The 17,046-nt window shown below is 49.8% G+C and overlaps 1 protein-coding gene across 31 annotated transcripts in view; it reads left to right on the top strand.

Annotated features, from left to right (window-relative positions):
• SH3BP4 (SH3 domain binding protein 4) overlaps positions 1-17,046 on the top strand; it is a 103,199-nt gene that overhangs the window by 54,901 nt on the left and 31,252 nt on the right. For 6 of the 31 annotated variants that reach the window (XM_065526300.1, XM_074008636.1, XM_065526303.1 and 3 more), the window contains one exon: positions 2,519-2,711. The exons of 16 other annotated variants lie outside the window; for them this stretch is intronic. The gene's annotated coding sequence lies outside the window, so the exon portion shown is untranslated. Of the gene's footprint in view, positions 1-2,492; positions 2,712-8,679; positions 9,118-17,046 lie in introns of all 31 variants that reach the window. 9 more of the 31 variants (XM_065526301.1, XM_074008639.1, XM_065526298.1 and 6 more) reach the window with 3 other exon arrangements.

Raw genomic sequence — 17,046 nt, forward strand, 5'->3', positions numbered from 1 at the left:
GGGTGAGTAGGAAGCCCGCCCAGCCCCTGCCGCTGTCTGGCCCCAGCCACTCATCCTGGGCAGGAGCCGCCTGTCCTGGCACGGTGCTGGGCTGGCTGGAGCGGAGTGACCTGAGAACGGGGCCTGCTTTGTACCCAGAGCACACGCTGGCCACAGCTTTTCTGACCTAGCGAGCGAGATGGAAAAAGGACAGCAGGTGGGAGATGGGAGTCAGCCTCGGTCTCCTTTGTCTTCACGGGCTTTGTTCCGCGAGGCTTTTTTCTGACCTGCCCTTTTCCTTTGGGATGGGCATGGGTGTGTTCAGAAAATCTCAGAGCGGCTACTTGCTGCCTGGGGGGTATCATACGCATTGTGGGTTTGGTCAAGAGTGGATCCATCAGAAATCTGTGGGGTAGCATTTTGTTTTAGGAAATGAAGCATAGTGCCTTTTATTCCTAGTGGATTTTTAGCTGTGATACAAAAGCATTCCTGGAAGGAAGCCAGTGGATGAAGGTCCCGATGGTGCTGGGCTGGACCACAGGACTCTCAGAAGCAGAGGGCCTGTGCTCTCAGGGGCCTGTGTCCTCAGGAGCCCGTGGACTCAGGGCCCCCGCCTCGCTCTGCTTTGCCAGGGGCCGCCCAGCCTAGATTTCTGCTGGGCCAGCACCCTGCGGGCTCTCAGATGAGACTGGCAAGGCCAAGGGCGTGAGGCCTGTTCCCAAATGGAAGCATCCGTCTGTGCTGCTGCACGGCTGCCAAGACCCTCCAGCTCTGACCCTCCACCTGGGTTTTGCCTGGGGGTTCAAAGAGGGGCTGGGTTAGGGGAGATAAAGAGAGGGGGACCAGGGCAGGACCTCAGTGACAGCAGCAACATGGCTGATGGTGCCTGGTGTTTAGTGATGAAGATTGGGGGTGCCACGCTGCATCTGTGTGTCCTTAGACAAGTTCATTCTCTAAATCCATTCCATTTCCTCTACTCATCGGACCTGCTTCAGAGACTTCAATGAGCTGACGGAACATTTAGCACAGGGCCTGGCCGTGGGTAAAGGGTGTCGTCTTCTCGGTCAGGATGGAAATGAATTCCATTTCCTAGGGTCAGGTGAACCCACATCTGAGAAATCAGGTAGAGGGGAGGGAGTGGAGGCAGTTGAGGGGGAGAGTCCAGGTGAGACATGTGAGTCCCTACAGAAAGGCAGGGGTGGGGGGCGCAGAGGGGAGCTGGTCAGAGATGGAGAGACAGCAGGTGGGGTCCAGAGCAACTCCTCCCTGCTTCCTCCAGGTTGCAGTGGAGACCAAATGACCTGAAAAGCCCCAGATACTGACTGATCCTTTACCACAGGGCTTCTCACCTGGGGCGACCTTGCCTCTCCCAGCCCCCCAGGGACATTTGGCAATGTCTGGAGACTTGTGGTTGTCATCACTCAGGGAGGAGGGAGGAGGTTCCAACCGGCATGGGGTGGGTAGAGCCTGAGGACGCTGCTGCACATCGTACAGTGCCCAGGACAGCCCACAGCAAAGGCGGATCCGGCCCCAAATGTCAGCAGTGGTGATATGGAGAAATCATTTTCCAGACAAAGTTTGCTGTTTCACCTAGAGAACCGATTGACTGGTTTTGGAGGAAGGAGGAGTTTAGGATGAGGGATTTCTGGGCACTGCCACTTGCTATCTGGGGAAGAAGAGGCCAGGCGTGCAGTGCTCGAGAGGCTGTGGCCATCCTGAGCCCGGGCTGTGGCCATCCTGAGCCCGTGGGGGCAACTGTGGGTGATGCTGAGGAGGCAGAGTAGAGACAAGGTTTGGGCATCAGGAGAGATGCTCCTAGCCATTCCCAGGGTGGACTCAGGCACCTGAGGAGAATGTGCAGCGAGGAGACCAGCAGAGCAGGGATGGACACCAGAGAGGTTGGACATCAAAGACAGTCAGGGGAGGGGACTCTTTGAAGGAGGCCAAGAAGGACCAGCGTGGGGGGTGGCCGGTGCCCTGTGAGCTGCACCCCCATGGGAAAGGAAGAGCCGCAGCTGGGTGGCTCGGAGGTTTCGGAGCTGTCAGGAAAGCTGCTCTGGGACGTGACCCTCTGTGTGGCCTTCCTCTCCAGCCTGGGTGGGAACAGTGTCGTGAGCTGTTAGGTGGGAGCTGGTGCCCGGAGAGGTGTGGCACAGCTTGAGGGGCCACTGCAGGATGTATATAAGCTGAAAGAAAGAAGGCCTGTTTGCCAGCCTCGCCTCCCAGCTCAGCCAGCCTGAAGCCCTGGGCTGGGACAGCCCCTTGATGGGAGGGAGGCCCTTTGATGCAGCTGGGGCTGTGTGGTCGCCTGGCATGAACTCTGGGCTGCAGCCTCCCTGCAGGGCACCAGGAGGGCCGGAGAGAAAACGCCAGGAAGAACCCGCTGAGGCCTGCTCAGGAACCATGGCGAAATAAAGCAGGGGCGGAGAACGCTTGAGGCGCTGCCTCTTGTACCGCTTCTCCTTGCAGGTGGTTATTTTCTCCTGATTCTGTTTTTGGTACCCTCTGTGTAGAAGAATGCTCCTTCGGTACTTTCTAGTCGGAGACAAGAAAGAAGCTTCTCCAAGCTCCCCTTGGTTCTGGCGGTGTCCTCTGGCTCTGGATCACTCTTGGTGCCCTTTCCAAGCACCTCTCCCTACGTCACTGTAAAAACTCCAAGGCAAACAAGCTGTGAATTATCAAAAGGCCACTGGCCTCTGGGGAACTCATTCTCCTGCTCGGAAACCTGTTGGGTAAGTTTTGTTCCATTTTATCTCCACCTGGTATGGGCTTGTAGCAGAGGCCCTACTGAGAAACGGGGTGATTCACACACTTTGCTCATTTATGCTTTGCTTTAAAAAAGAGAGCAATGGGAGCAGCTGGCTGCTGCCTGCCTGTTTTTGTCTGACTGCCCTGTTACCTCTACCGCACCAACACAACACTGGGGTTCCAGCTGGCTTGCAGGGGCTGGGCGGACATTTGCCCAAGGGACAGGTGGAGGGACAGCTTGTGTTCTCTGGGACTGTCTAGAAATCAGCTGATTTGCATAAGAGTGTTTCCCCATAGCTGAGAGCTAAGTGTTCATCACTGACCCATTGGTGAGTTTGTTTAAATAGAAATGGTTCCGGGTAGAATATACTTGCTACCTTACCACCTGAAGGACTATTACTTGGGATAAGCAGGCTTCCTGGAGTGCTGTCTGGGCCCTCCTGCTGCCCAGCTCCCCTCTGAGCTCTGCAGGTGCCGTCTGGCCTGCAGCGTGTATCTGTCTGCTGTGGCCTCCACTCTGCAAAGGCAGTTGGCCCCTCCACTTCCAAGGAACAAAACTCAGAGGCTCACTCCAGTATGGCGGGATGGTTGAAGGGACCAAAGTGTCACTGAATGGGCCAGAGATAAGAGGATCTTAAAGGAGAGTTTGAGAGAGGGGCCGTGGTGTGCCTGGGACCCTGGAGGGCGGAGCTCCTAGGTCATTGCGTCCAAGAGTGCTTTGGGGATTCAGCTCCTTCCGTTGGCCTGCATTATTTCTCAGCTTCTCGTCATGTCTCTTCTCTCTCTCCTTGGCCTCTCTCTGCATCTGTCTCTGCTCTTTGCTAGTTGGCCCGCCTTTGATGGTAACTGTTCTCTGGGGTCCTGCCCTTGACCCTTGCCTCCTTCCCATATCCTTGATCTCATCCTGTCTCTATGGATCTCTCCCCAAAAGTCTATTCCAGATCTAATTGAGATTTACCTCTTGCTGCCAGAGCCATGTGTTTGCTCCTCCTATGGGTACCCCACATTGGCATGTCCAGGAGAAAACCCTCTACCTTCCTTTTTCTCCATGCTGCCCACATTCAGCCTATTTTGGGGATCCCAGCTAATAACGTCTTTGTTTGTGGTTTTCGCTCGCCACCTCCATGTCACCCCCAGGCCCTGCCTCTTACTCCTGGGCAAGTGTGTTAGTCTCACCTCTCTTCAGACCCTCCCTGCCGTGGTGGTGATGTTCAGTCACCTCCTTCTGGTGAGTGCTGGAGCTTCCTGGAGGGTCTTTTTCGGGGTTACCGCCTGCTTATCTACCCTTCATCCCATCCCTGGAGTCCCCCAAACTACGTAGGGTGTATCATCCCCTCCTTGGCAGCCTGACTTTCAGATTGGAGACCCCTCCCCATGGTGCACACAGCCCCTGTGGCTCCCACCCCAGGTTTTCTCTGTAAACCTTGAGCCAGTACACCTTCGCGCGCAAGAAATGATGGGTGTTTCTGTGAGCCCCCTTTGCTCTGTCCCTGGGCCCCCTGCCGCCACTTTATCTCCAGTTGCCTGTCTGAGTCTTGTGGTGCTGACCTCCCGTACTGGGCCCAGCCTGCTTCGAGGAGGCCCGCAGGGCAAGGTGCACACAGGAGGCCTCAGAACTACTTGGTCTAGCTGTTTGGTGGCTGGAAAACCTTGGACAAGAGGCTTGGCTTCTCTGCATCTCGGTTTCCTCCTTTGTGAAATAGAGGTCATAATCCTTATCTGTCTCATGGGGCACTTGTGATACACAAATGAATTAACACATTGAAAGCACTTAGAATGGTGCCTGACACACACCCAGCAGCCAACGAATGTTGCTGGGCATACTGGTTCCCTAGGGCTGCTGTAACACAGTGCCAAGGACTGCGTGCCTTAAACCAGAAACACATTCTCAGTCTGGAGGCCGGAGCCTGAAAGCAAGATGTTGGCAGTACCATGTCTCTCCAAAGACTCTAGGAAAACCCTTCCCTGCTCTCCAAGGAGAACCCTTCCTCCCTCTCCTAGAACCCTTCCTCCCTCTCCTAGAACCCTTCCTCCCTCTCCTAGAACCCTTCCCCCTCTCCTAGAACCCTTCCCCCTCTCCTAGAACCCTTCCTCCCTCTCCTAGAACCCTTCCTCCCTCTCCTAGAACCCTTCCTCCCTCTCCTAGAACCCTTCCTCCCTCTCCTAGAACCCTTCCCCCTCTCCTAGAACCCTTCCTCCCTCTCCTCGGGGAACCCTTCCTCCCTCTCCTAGAACCCTTCGCCCTCTCCTAGGAAAACCCTTCCCCCTCTCTTAGAACCCTTCCCCCTCTCCTAGAACCCTTCCTCCCTCTCCTAGCTTCTGGAGGTTGTTGGCAGTCTTCATTGGCTTAAAGCTGCCTTCCTGCAAAAAATGTCTGCCTTCATTGTTATGTGGCCCTCTTCTGTCGGGGTCTCTGTACTGGATTTAAATTTCCCTCTTATAAGGACACCAGTGATTGGAGTTAGAGCCCATCCTAATTCAGTGTGACCTCATCCTGGCCACATCTGCAAAGACTCTATTCCAAAATACGGTAAAATGTACAGGTACCAGGAGTTAGGACTTGAACACATCTTTTGGGGTGACTCAGTTCCACCCATAACAATGACTCTTGCTGTGTTCCCTGGATCATAGTCTCTTTGATTTCACTCGTCTTTGCCATTTCTGTAAACCTGCTGGGGTCAGCGACAGTCTTGCTTTTCTTTGTATTCCTGGCAAAGGCTCAGTACCTGTGTATTTAGTGAATGTCCTTCCTCTCGACTTAAATTAAGGAAGACTGCAGTTCTGATAACTCTGGTTGTCAGAGCATATGCCTGTACCAGCTGGAAATGAGAAGGATATGAGCATAAGATGTCTTGCTTTTGGGAAGCAGCCCCATTCATATAGAAGGAGATGGATGGGAGCCACCCTGAAGCCCTCTGTGCAGTTGACTAGTGTCCATTGAGCGGTTGCTGCTGCATTCCAGGCTGTGGGTGGGGGCTGGGACACTGAGAGACAGACACAGCCCTTGCTGACCCAGAGCGCACAGCTTGGCTGGATCGACACACAATTCAATAAGCTGTTACAATAAAGTGATTAGGTCCTATTAGAGGGAGAGCACGGGGCTGGTGCCCGCACACTCGGTGTGGACGCAGGGAGCAGCTTGTTGGTTTAAACACTCTGGCATCTTCCCTCCAGCTGCTCATGGGTGTTACGGGGCACTGACGGTGGCTCAGAGCACTGGGAGGGACAGCCGGCCAGAGGAAACACAAGAACAGTAACTGGAAGGGGAAGGGTCCTGACCTTGGCAGACCATCTCCTGGGTTTCTGCTGCACACGGCACAGTTCAGTGATTGACAGCCACAGCCAGTGACCCAGCGTCTTCACCCCACAGACAGGTCATGCTGACCAGGCTCCATCTACACAGGTCGAGAAGGGTAGTAGCTACAAATGTGTCCTGTAACATTCTATAAATGGGAGCTGAGGGGACGCCTGAGTTGTCTGCCAAGTTTTCATCCTGGTTGTCATGTTTTGATCATTGTACGTCCCACCTAAAGAAAGCACGCCCTGTGTCTGAGTGGGGACAATGACCAGCCACACTGCAAAGGAAGGCTCTTCCTTTTACTGCCGGTGACCCGTGTGCCTACAGGCCTGGCCTGACCCCAAGCCTCGCTCATAGTTCCCCTCTTTCACCTGCCCGGCCGGCTGGGCTGCAGTGCCTGCAGGGTGCACTGGCCTGGCAGCAGCCCATGGCCCTTACTGTCACCCACCTTACTCCTCGGAGTGCATTACACACTTGTAACCCCAACACGCATTTCCAACTCGTGCCGTGCCATCACCCCAACTTAGTCTCCACTGTGGTCCAAGGAGCAGGAGGAAGGAGATGGGGATGAGTTTTTAATATTTTACCAAGGATCAGGTGAGAAAGCCAAGGACTATATCAGACGACTACACAGGCCTCTGGGAGCAGAACTGGCCTTTCTGCGCCTCGGCTGTGGGGCTGGAGGCTGGATGCTGAATGTGCATGCTCTCTAAATGCAGATGGTGACACAGCTTTTCTCCCAGGCTGTGGAAACTTCAGCCCACTCGTAATAAAAAGAAATGTTTCCAAAACAGCCTTTCTGTTCCCTGGTCTTTTCCCAGAATGACTCTCTTGAATCAGCAGAGGTGAGAGGCAATTGTGAGAGAAGACACATTAAAACCCTAAATGCCGACTCGCCGGGCACATCTGGCCAGTGTGGGAAGGGAGGAGGTCTTCAGGCCTCCGCTGTCTGAGTGGCCTCCCCGGCCTGCATGGTTCGCTGCCAGCCCTTCCTCCCTCCTGTGCAGAAGGTCCGGCCCGTCTTCCCCATGATCACGCAGGAACCTTGTGTATGGAGCCGTTCCCCCTTCTCCAGTTGTCCCCCATGTCTCTGGGCAGTCCATGTACTTCCCAGTCCTCCTGCAAGCTGGGATTTCCCACCCTTGGCTGGTTTTCACTCAGCTCCTACTAGCTGCTGGAAATTTCTCCTTGGAGTTTGATCTTAGCGCTGTGACTAGGGATGGGCATTCATTTGCATTAGTAATTATTTTGTTCGTTGGTGCGTATACTGCTGCAGACTAGTTGGGCCCCACCAGGAGGAACTTGATTTTCTGGGGAGATCAACGCTGCCTCGAGAGCTCCCAAGGTAACCGCTGGGCTGAGGACAAGGGGGTTTTGCCTGCCGTCTCTTACAGGGTCTCCGTTCTGCTCTGTCCTTTTATTCCCGAGACCCTCCCCCCATTTTCTAATGGTTTGAGTGCATTCCTAGTTAATCGCAATGTTCAGGTAGCTCCAGTATCTTAGTGAAAGCTAGCGTGAAAGCCCCAGTGATTTGATTGCCATTAAGAAATGCCTTTGCGTGGCTCTTAAGGTGACGTAGCAGGATTTAGTAAATTGCACGGTGGATATAGAGGTATAATTACCCGTTGCCTGCCGACGTCAGCCTGATCCTTCAAGAATGGCGAGCAGGATCGGGCGATGCCGGATAGTTTGGGCTCTTAGGAAAGTACACTCAGTGAGCGTGGAGGCTGGCCGAGTTTCGCGGTGAAGGCCTCGTCCCTGTGTTTCGGGAGCTCGCCCTCTGTGTGCTCTGAGTCCGCATCGTGTTAGATGTGAGAGGCACCCGGGAAGCAGCGCCCACACAGCGTTAAGGGGAGTGAGTTCTGAGAATAGGGATCTGCGTCCGAACCTTCTCGGTTTTAGCCTTTAAGGAAATGTTTGTTTCCTGGGGCCGCCGTAACAAAGCACCACCAGCTGAGTGTCTTGCCCGTGGAAGTCTGTTCTCAGCTCAGGAAGCCCAATGTCCACAATCAAGCATCAGCAGAGCTGTTCCTCCCGAAGCTGTGAGGGAGAATCTGTGCTATTCTCCACTCCTGGCTTCCACTCCTCAGCATCCCTTCTTGGCTTGCAGTTGGTCACCGTCTCACCGGGTCTTCACATCACGTTTCCTTGTGTGAGTCTCTCCGTGTCCACATTTCCTCCTTGTATAAATGAGGATGCCAGTCCTACTGGATTGGGGCCCCCCAGTCACTTCATCTTAACTTGATCATCTGCGAAGACCTTCTTTCCAAAGACAGTCACATTTACAGCTATTGGGGGTGAGGACTTCAGCATCCTTAGAAGGGACAGAGGGTATTAAAACAATGGGAGCACAGTGACTTCTCAGTATCATCCTCTCCAGGGCCTGGTGGCATTTAGGTTTTAGCCAAAAGGCGCTTGTTCACAAGCATTTCTGTGTTATCCTTTAACCCCTTGTTTGGGCCTTAAATGGCTCAAACAAATGCAAATAAGGTACAGTGAATATTGCTAACCCTTCACTAAGCGCAGCCCATAGTTTCCACAGCTATCAATGGAGGGAAAATTTAGTAACTGAGCAGTAGTTAATAAAGAAATCATACTACCCAATGTAATGAAGCACCTGTTAACCCAATCTGGTGTAATTCTTTGCATTCCAGACCACACTGGAACATTTGGGAAGCAGCAAGGCTGAGTAAAAATAAGTGTGTCAAAGAAACTTTCACAGACTTTGAGCTCTTGCCACCACGCCCAGCTAATTTTTTTGTATTTGTAGTAGAGACGGGGTTTCACCATGTTGGCCAGGATGGTTTCAATCTCCTGACCTCATGATCCACCCACCTCTGCCTCCCAAAGTGCTGGAATTACAAGTATGAGCCACCACAACTCATCTTTTCATCCGTCCTGTCTGTCTGTCCATCCATCCATCCGTCCGTCCCTTCCAAGCTGATGCAGAGATGCGGGTTTCTGTCTATGGGAGATGGGGATGCCACCTCACACTTCCCCCAAGAACGAACCACGTTGACTTCAGAAGATACAGGGAACACGGAAAAAAATTATAAGCAACAGCGTAAATCATCCAGATCTCAATTCCTGCAGTGAGTTTCTGTTTGCTTTCTTTTCTTTTTTCCTTTTTTTTCTTTTTTTGTAGCTTTCTCATGTACCCAAAGAAAATTGAGACCATGCTGTAATATTGTTTGGTAAAATACTCTAAGACTTAATATATTCACATTTCACATGTTTTAAAATGCTCTCCTGGCTGGGCGAGATCCAGCACTTTGGGAGGCCAAGGCAGGTGGATAACGAGGTCTGGAGTTTAAGACCAGCCTGGCCAAGATGGTGAAACCTATCTCTACTACAAATACAAAAATTAGCCAAGTGTGGTGGCAGGTGCCTGTAATCCCAGCTACTTGGGAGGCTGAGCCAGAGAATTGCTTGAACCCGAGAGGCGGAGGTTGCAGTGAGCTGAGATTGTGCCACTACATTCCAGCCTGAGCGACAGAGTGAGACTCAGTCTCAAAAAAAAAAAAAAAAAAAAAATCCAGTCCTAAGCCATATTAATGGCTGCTTGGCATTCTGTCATCCATAGATCAGACTTTAATTAATCAGTTTCACCCTTGTCTGTGGGGTTATCTCGAGCTTTTGTATCTGGCTTCTCAGAATGAATGGCTGGGCATAAGTAGCTTTATCAACACGGGTGGGCATTGATATTTCTGCACACGTGCTTATCTCCCCTGCCCTCCAGGGGCCCAGAGTCATTCCCTGGGTGCCATGTGTCAGGCCCCCTCCCTTGCCTTTTCATATGGGTGGAGTGTTATCAGTGTTAAAATCCCTTTCAGGAAATTAGAGGCAGTGCCACATTAAATCTGTAATGAATTATTTTAGAATGTTGGTTTTAGGTTGAACCACATCAAATGGTTGATATTCAACCAGTTTTTTTTGGTTCTTTCTAAAACACAGCAGGACTCTTGGTGGGTCCACTGGAGCAGAAAGCACTGTGGGTACCTCGTATCTTGCGTCCTATCAACACCACCTACATAAACATTCTGTGCGGAAGTGAGACACAGGCCCTAATTCCGGGGACCTGGCAGATCTCCATGGCCCAGGGAGAGTGGGGGCAGACGAGAGCTTACAGGGTCTTGGATTACCTGTGTTCAAGGGTCTAAGTGGCTTATGGTGTAGCCAAACCCTTGGTGCGGGGCAGGGAGACTGCAGGAGGGAGGAAGCTGGATGAGGTGATTGTTTCCGGTCTGAACTCATTTCAGACCATGGCCCTGAGTTCATTCTGTAGAGTCTGGATGCTTGCTTGGAGTGAGGTGCAGTTCCAAAAACCAGAGGATTGGGCAGGGGGCAGGTAGAGCAATAAATGAAACAAAACAGCAGTGCCTGTGCCTATTTTAGTCTCGTGGGGAACAGGTACAGGCTGTCCCTCCCAGGCCAGTGTGCAATAGCCAGGTTCAGGCCTCTGGGCAGGTGAGCAGGAAAAGCTGCCACTTCCCTCTTAAACACCAACATTAGTTACCAAAGCATCTAGCATGATTCTGGCATCAGCTTGCCTTCAGGGAGGCTTTATTGAATAGGTAAATCATTCTTCCACCCCTCCATGATCTTTGCAAGCAAAAGTTCCTGAAATTTTTGATCAAAAAAGATACGTATTATTATGACTATTGTTTCCACAGTGAAGTGCTTCTGGGAGAAAGGGAGGCAGGACTGGGGTGCTCTGAGGGGCCCCTTTCGTGTGTGATGCTGTCTTTGGGTTTCAGTTGGTTTTTTTTTTTTAACTCATTTTCCTGAGTGACTAAGTCATATCTAGCGCTGTTCTGGGAATCCGGGCACATCTGGGAACAGGGAGTTTGTTCATGGAGCTTACCTTCCAGAGGGAGCCAGGAAATAGACAAGACCTGAAGACAGAGTTGATTGAGGTAAGTCATGTGCCCTCCAGAAAACAGCAAAACCCGCTGAGCAAGGCTGCACTGGTGAGTGGTCAGATCCGCCTTTCTGGCACAATGGCATTGGCCTGAGATCTGGGTGGCAAAAGTTCTCAGCCAGGTGATGTTCTGGAGCAGGGCTTGCCTGCCAGAGGGAACAGCCAGTGCAAGGGTCCTGGGGCAGGAACAGTTCCATTGTGCACCAGGGAGGAGACAAGGACAGGCAGGGCCTCAGGGCCTAGTCAAGAGGTGAAATTTTGTTCTGAATGCAGCGAGATGCCCCTGGAGAGACTTAATTTGTTGAAAGAGCCCTGGGTGCCCTAAGGAGAATGGTTTCGTTGGTGGGTGGGTGGAGGGAGTAGAACCAGGGAGCCCAGGCGGGAGGGCGCTGCAGGGCATCCAGGTGAGTGATGGAGCACATGGCCAGGAGCAGGTAATAGAGAGAGGAGGTCAGACTGGAGTTCAGTGACGATCACACTGACTGGACATAGTGGGCTGGATTGGGGGCAGAAAAAGGGGAGAGATGCAGGGAAAGCCTCTTGTGTGAGGATGATGGGCTTGACAGCGGGAAGGGTGATTTTGTTTTTTTTCTTTTGAGATGGAGTTTCGATCTCGTTGCCCAGGCTGGAGTGCAATGGTGCGATCTCAGTTCACTGCCACCTCCGCCTCCTAGGTTCAAGCAATTCTCCTGCCTCAGCCTCCCGAGTAGCTGGGATTACAGGCATGCACCGCCACACCTGGCTAATTTTGTATTTTTAGTGGAGATGGGGTTTCACCATGTTGGTCAGGCTGGTCTCAAACTCCAGACCTCAGGCGATCTGCCCGCCTCAGCCTCCCGAAGTGCTGGCATTACAGGTGTGAGCCCCTGCACCTGGCCAGGGAAGGGTGAGTTCTGTTGTCACCACTGTTTCTGCTGCTGCTACCTTCTCAATCTAGAAGGAGGTCCATTCCGCTCCTCCTTTTCCAGATGAGAGATCTGAGGCCAGAGTTCCCAGACTATACTCTGAAATTCTTAAAAAAAAAAAAAAAAAAAAAGAATCTTTAAAAGAGAGAAAGAAAAGCAAGTTACATGTTCTATATGGAAATGTTGTTGTAAATGACATTTTAATTGATTATTGACCAGATTATGAGAAAGAAACTCAAGCTGGAGCTCGTGGCCCCCCCGAGGGAGAGTCACCAAATCTAGGAAGATTCTTCTTTGCGACGTAAGAGATAGAACGGGAAAGGCAGTGAGACAGACACCACTGAGCTGGGCAGACTCTGGCTTGCCTTGAAGCAGGTTTATAGGAATGGGTGTCTTTAAAACAAGATTTTAGTTACTGAATTGAAAATGCCTAGATATAGAAATAAGTGACTTCTTGAGCAAATTCAGTAACTCATGCCTGTAATCCCGGCACTTTGGGAGGCCAAGGCAGCAGATCACCTGTGGTCAGGAGTTCAAGACCAGCCTGGACAGCATGGCGAAACCCTGTCTCTGCCAATAAATACAAAAATTAGCCAGGTGTGGTGGTGCATGCCTGTAATCCCAGCTACTCAGGAGACGGAGGCAGGAGAATTGCTTGAACCCGGGAGGCAGAGGTTGCAGTGAGCCGAAATTGTACCACTGCACTCCAGCCTGGGCCACAGAGTGAGACCCTGTCTGAAAAAAAAAAAAGAAAAAATAAGTGACTTCGGTTTTCTAGCAATAATCTCCTGAAAATATAATCAGGAAAAAGAGACGGCATTCACGGTGATGACAACATCCAAACCCAAATTTAAAATATCGTAATGTATTAAAAAGATTTTCTGCAAAGAAAATACTTTGAGTCCTCTTCTGACTCCTACTGTTACCACTACAGCTGGTGTTGGTGGTAGTGCTGGTGTTACCCTACAGTTATTGTTATGCTTTTAGTTAATATCAACCCTAGAAGCAGTGCTTTTTGTGTACCTATTATCTCATTGCGTTTTCATTGTTTCCATTTTGCAGTTAAGGACGCCTTTCAAGGTCAAGTGATTTTTTGCCCTAAGCCTCCCAGCTGGTGATTGGCAGTGCCAAGGCCCCAAGTCCATCAGCCAGACTCCAGGCAGAGTGTCCCACCCTCATACTCTTGACACCGGGGAGAGGCAAACTGTATCTGCCTCCTGTTTTTTATAAATACATTTTTGTTGGAACATGTTCCTCCTCATGTATTTGTATCATCTATGGCTGCTTTTGGATCACAAGGGCAGAGCTGCGTCTTTGTGACAGAGAATATATGGCCACCCAAAGCTTCATTTCCTCTCTGTCCCTTTACAGGAAAAGTTTGGCAATCCCTGCCCTACGCTGCTCTGGGACTCATATCTAAATCAATGCGGACCCAGCGACATTTGTGGGAGAAAAGATGGAAGAGTATAAAGCTGTCACTTCTTGTAGGGCAGTACCCAGGAAATGCCAGTGGGAATACGTTTTTGCAGAAATTAGATGATGGGAGACATTTTATTAAATTATTCTAAAGTTTATTTGGAAGAGAGCTGGGTATAGTGGCTCACTCCTGTAATCCCAGCATTTTGGGAGGCTGAGGTGTGTGGATCCCTTGAGGTCAGGAGTTCAAGCCTGACCGGTGACCAGCCTGGCCAGCATGGTGAAACCCTGTCTTTACTAAAAAAAAAAAAAAGTCAGGCATGGTGGCACATGCCTGTAATCCCAGTTACTCAGGAGGCTGAGGCAGGAGAATCCCTTGAACTTGGGAGGCAGAGGTTGCAGTGAGCCAAGATCATGCCACTGTGCTCTAGCCTGGGTGAAAGAGTTGAGACTTTGTCTCCAAAAAAAATGATAATAATAAAGTTTATTTGGAAGAAAAAAAAGGTAAAAATAACTGATAGGACTTTGAAACAGAATAGTGCATAGAAACTAGACCTTCCATGTAGCCCAACACAGCAGTACTATCATGGTTAAATAAAGGTTGATATTGTGATAAATATAGGCAAACTAATGACACAGAACAGCCCGGTTCAGACCCTAGTGTCTGTACACATTTAAAAGTGCATTAAGATGACATCACATGAGTCAGAAGGGGACAGATTGTTCAGGAATTCATGCAGGAGTAATTGCTCATCTGTTTGCTAGTTAATTTTGTAACATCCCTCCCCGAAAAGCAAAATAAATTCTTTGTACATTAATCTCAGTCCACAAACCTTTTTTTTTAAGTAAAGGAAAATAGATGTGAATGTTTATTGAATTTGTCATCAAGGGAGGCCTTTCTGTGCATCAAGGAGAAATGACAAAGGAAAGATTGATATGATTACATAATTGAGACTTTATCAAGTTACCAAATGGATTAGTGCAAGCGAGCACAGAGCGGAGGAGATATTTGCAGCTGACCTGCTGAGATTTTAGGATGTAATTGAGCAGAGGGTGCAAAATGATAATCCACCAGGTAGGACTAAGAAGTAGTTGCTACTTGGCCAGTTGCGGTGGCTCACGCTTGTGATCCCAGCACTTCGGGAGGCCGAGGCGGGCAGATCACTTGAGGTCAGGGGTTTGAGACCAGCCTGGCCAACATGCTGAAAACCCATCTCTAATAAAATACAAAAATTAGCCAGGTGTGGTGGCACACACCTGTGGTCCCAGCTACTCGGGAGGTGGAGGCTGCAGTGAGCCGAGATCGTGCCACTGCATTCCGGCCTGGGCGACAGAGCAAGACTCTGTCTCCAAAAAAAAAAAAAAAAAAAAGAGGTAGCTGATACTTGAACTATTTCTGACTAATATTCAAAGGAGGGTGGATTGAGATGTTGAAAGTGGGTGAATCGAAACGTTGACGGCCCATCCCCTTGTTGTCAGATGAGCAAGGCTTTTCTTGACCTGCTGGTTAAGGGTGAGAACTGGACACTCACTGCTGTGGAGAGGATGGATTGCCACAGTCTTCCAGGACTGCTTTTGGCAACCCTTCATGCTGTACTTGAAAGCAGTCCTAAGAAAATAACCCAAAATGCTGAGTATGATTGGATATAAAGATGATCACTGCTGTGCCACTTACAGTAGCAAAAATGTGGCAGTCTTGCTGGGAGGAGCGGGATCAGGGTGGTGCTCCCTCTGCAGAGCTGCAGTTGGGGCCTGATGAGTCTGGCTGAGCCCCACTCCTTGACCTTGTCCCTCCTCACATCTTTCTAGCCAGTAGCCCATATCTCCTACTTAGTGGAGTAATAAGGCCAAGAGAAATAGGTGTACTTTTTATTTTCATGTAATGGCAAAATGACTTTCCCCAGATCATAGAGCTGGAATTGGGAATCCTGGAGTTAGATCCACCGGGATTAGTACACGATTAGAGGTGCTCAGTCAAGTAAGTATCTGAGAACATCCAGGATCAGCTCGGCTGGCATCCTTTTCACTTGCTCGTAGCATGGCCTTACAAAGTTGCCAAGACCTGCTGGAATCAGGCCTCATGTTTCAGAATAAGAATGGGAATTCAGGCTGGGTGTGGTGGCTCACACCTGTACTCTCAGCACTTTCAGAGGCTGAGGCAGGTGGATCACCTGCAGTCAGGAGTTAAGACCAGTCTGGCCAACATGGTGAAACCCTGTCTCTACTAAAAATACAAAAAATTAACTGGTGGCGGGTGCCTGTAATCCCAGCTACTTGGGAGGCTGAGGCAGGAGAATTGCCCGAACCTGGGTGGTGGAGGGTGCAGTGAGCCGAGATCGCACCACTGCACTCCAGCCTGGGTGACAGAGTGACTCCATCTCAGGGGCGGGGGAAAAAAAAAGAATGGAAATTCATCTTATAAAAAGCATTTTTGATTATAGAAAAATCTTGGGAAAATTAAGAAAATTTTGAAGAGGAAAAGAGCTCTCCATATGCTTGCTACCTAGAGATAATGTCAGCATTGAGTGTGAAATTTACTCTTCTTTTTCTATAAAAGCTATTTTTTTGAAAACAAAGTAGAAGAAGATTTTATTATACAATCTGTGGATTTAATTGTTTAAATATCATGTTGTATGGATTTTCCATTCTGTTAAATAGCCTAAGAAGAATTGTAATGGCTGCATGGCTGTTTATGGAGATACGGTGCCGTCAATCTCTGTGTGAGCAACTAGGTTGTTCCCATTTCCATATCACTAAACACTTTATCTACATCTTTGATTTCCTAAAGACAGGTATATTGAGGGACAGTGGGAGGGGAGGAGGGACAGGAATTCTGTCCCCTCTCATTTTCTTAATAAATATTGGGCAAGGATGGAGTCTTCATTGCTTTTTTGCTCTAGATATCTCAATTAGTAATTCATGGACATGTGAGCTCTTCAGTGGGGAAATTCATTCATTCACAAATTGTACTAATTGCTTAGAGGCCAGATTCTTGATAAATTGGTGGATAAAATTGCAGTTGCTCCCTTTCTTTGTGGCTGAAGGTCTGGCTGAGAGGCAGAGGCTAAAACAATAAACTAAGGAGTGACACCTTGCAAAGTCATCTCTCCTAAGTGACACCCTGAGGGCCCTTCCACACAGGTCAGGCATCCTGGGCATGTTGGCGTTTTTCAGCAGATCGATTGAGTGGGTTTTGCTTTCTGCTTGTGGCTTTTTGCAATGACTGTGGCATCCGCATGGCTGCTTTGGCTTCAGGACTCCACCTAAGTCCTCACCGTATGAAATTCCTTGAGCCTCAGACATGGCATGTGTATGTCACTAATGAGAACTGTTAGTAGAATCAGGAACAGTATTAAACCCTAGAAGCCACCTTCCCCTCTCCAGCCTGTTCAGATCCAGCGTTTTAATCAGGGAAAGCTCCTTTCAATAAAAGGGAAGCCTCAGTTTTCTCATCTGTAAGATGTGTAGGGCTGGCTAGCTCTGCAGTTTTCGGAATGGCACCTAAGATGCACTTTAAAACATTCCTTTAAGTTAATGTGCACTAGGAAAGATCTATCAAGTCTCTTGAGAGTACGATAGAAAGCTTCCTTTAAAATGACCAAGTTGTAAAAAGTGGGTTGATTGATAAAGAAGTATTAATAACATTTGATTTTTTTTAAAAGAAGATGGTAAGTCAGTGACTAGTGTTTGGAGGGCACAAATCCTTCCAGTGCCGATGCTTTGCAGTCTTAAGTGGCAGGTGGAAGCCGGGAGTCTGACTTCAGCCCTCTGGCCAGCCC

The sequence above is a fragment of the Macaca fascicularis genome, chromosome 12 (assembly GCF_037993035.2).
Source record: "Macaca fascicularis isolate 582-1 chromosome 12, T2T-MFA8v1.1".
Taxonomy (NCBI): domain Eukaryota; kingdom Metazoa; phylum Chordata; class Mammalia; order Primates; family Cercopithecidae; genus Macaca; species Macaca fascicularis.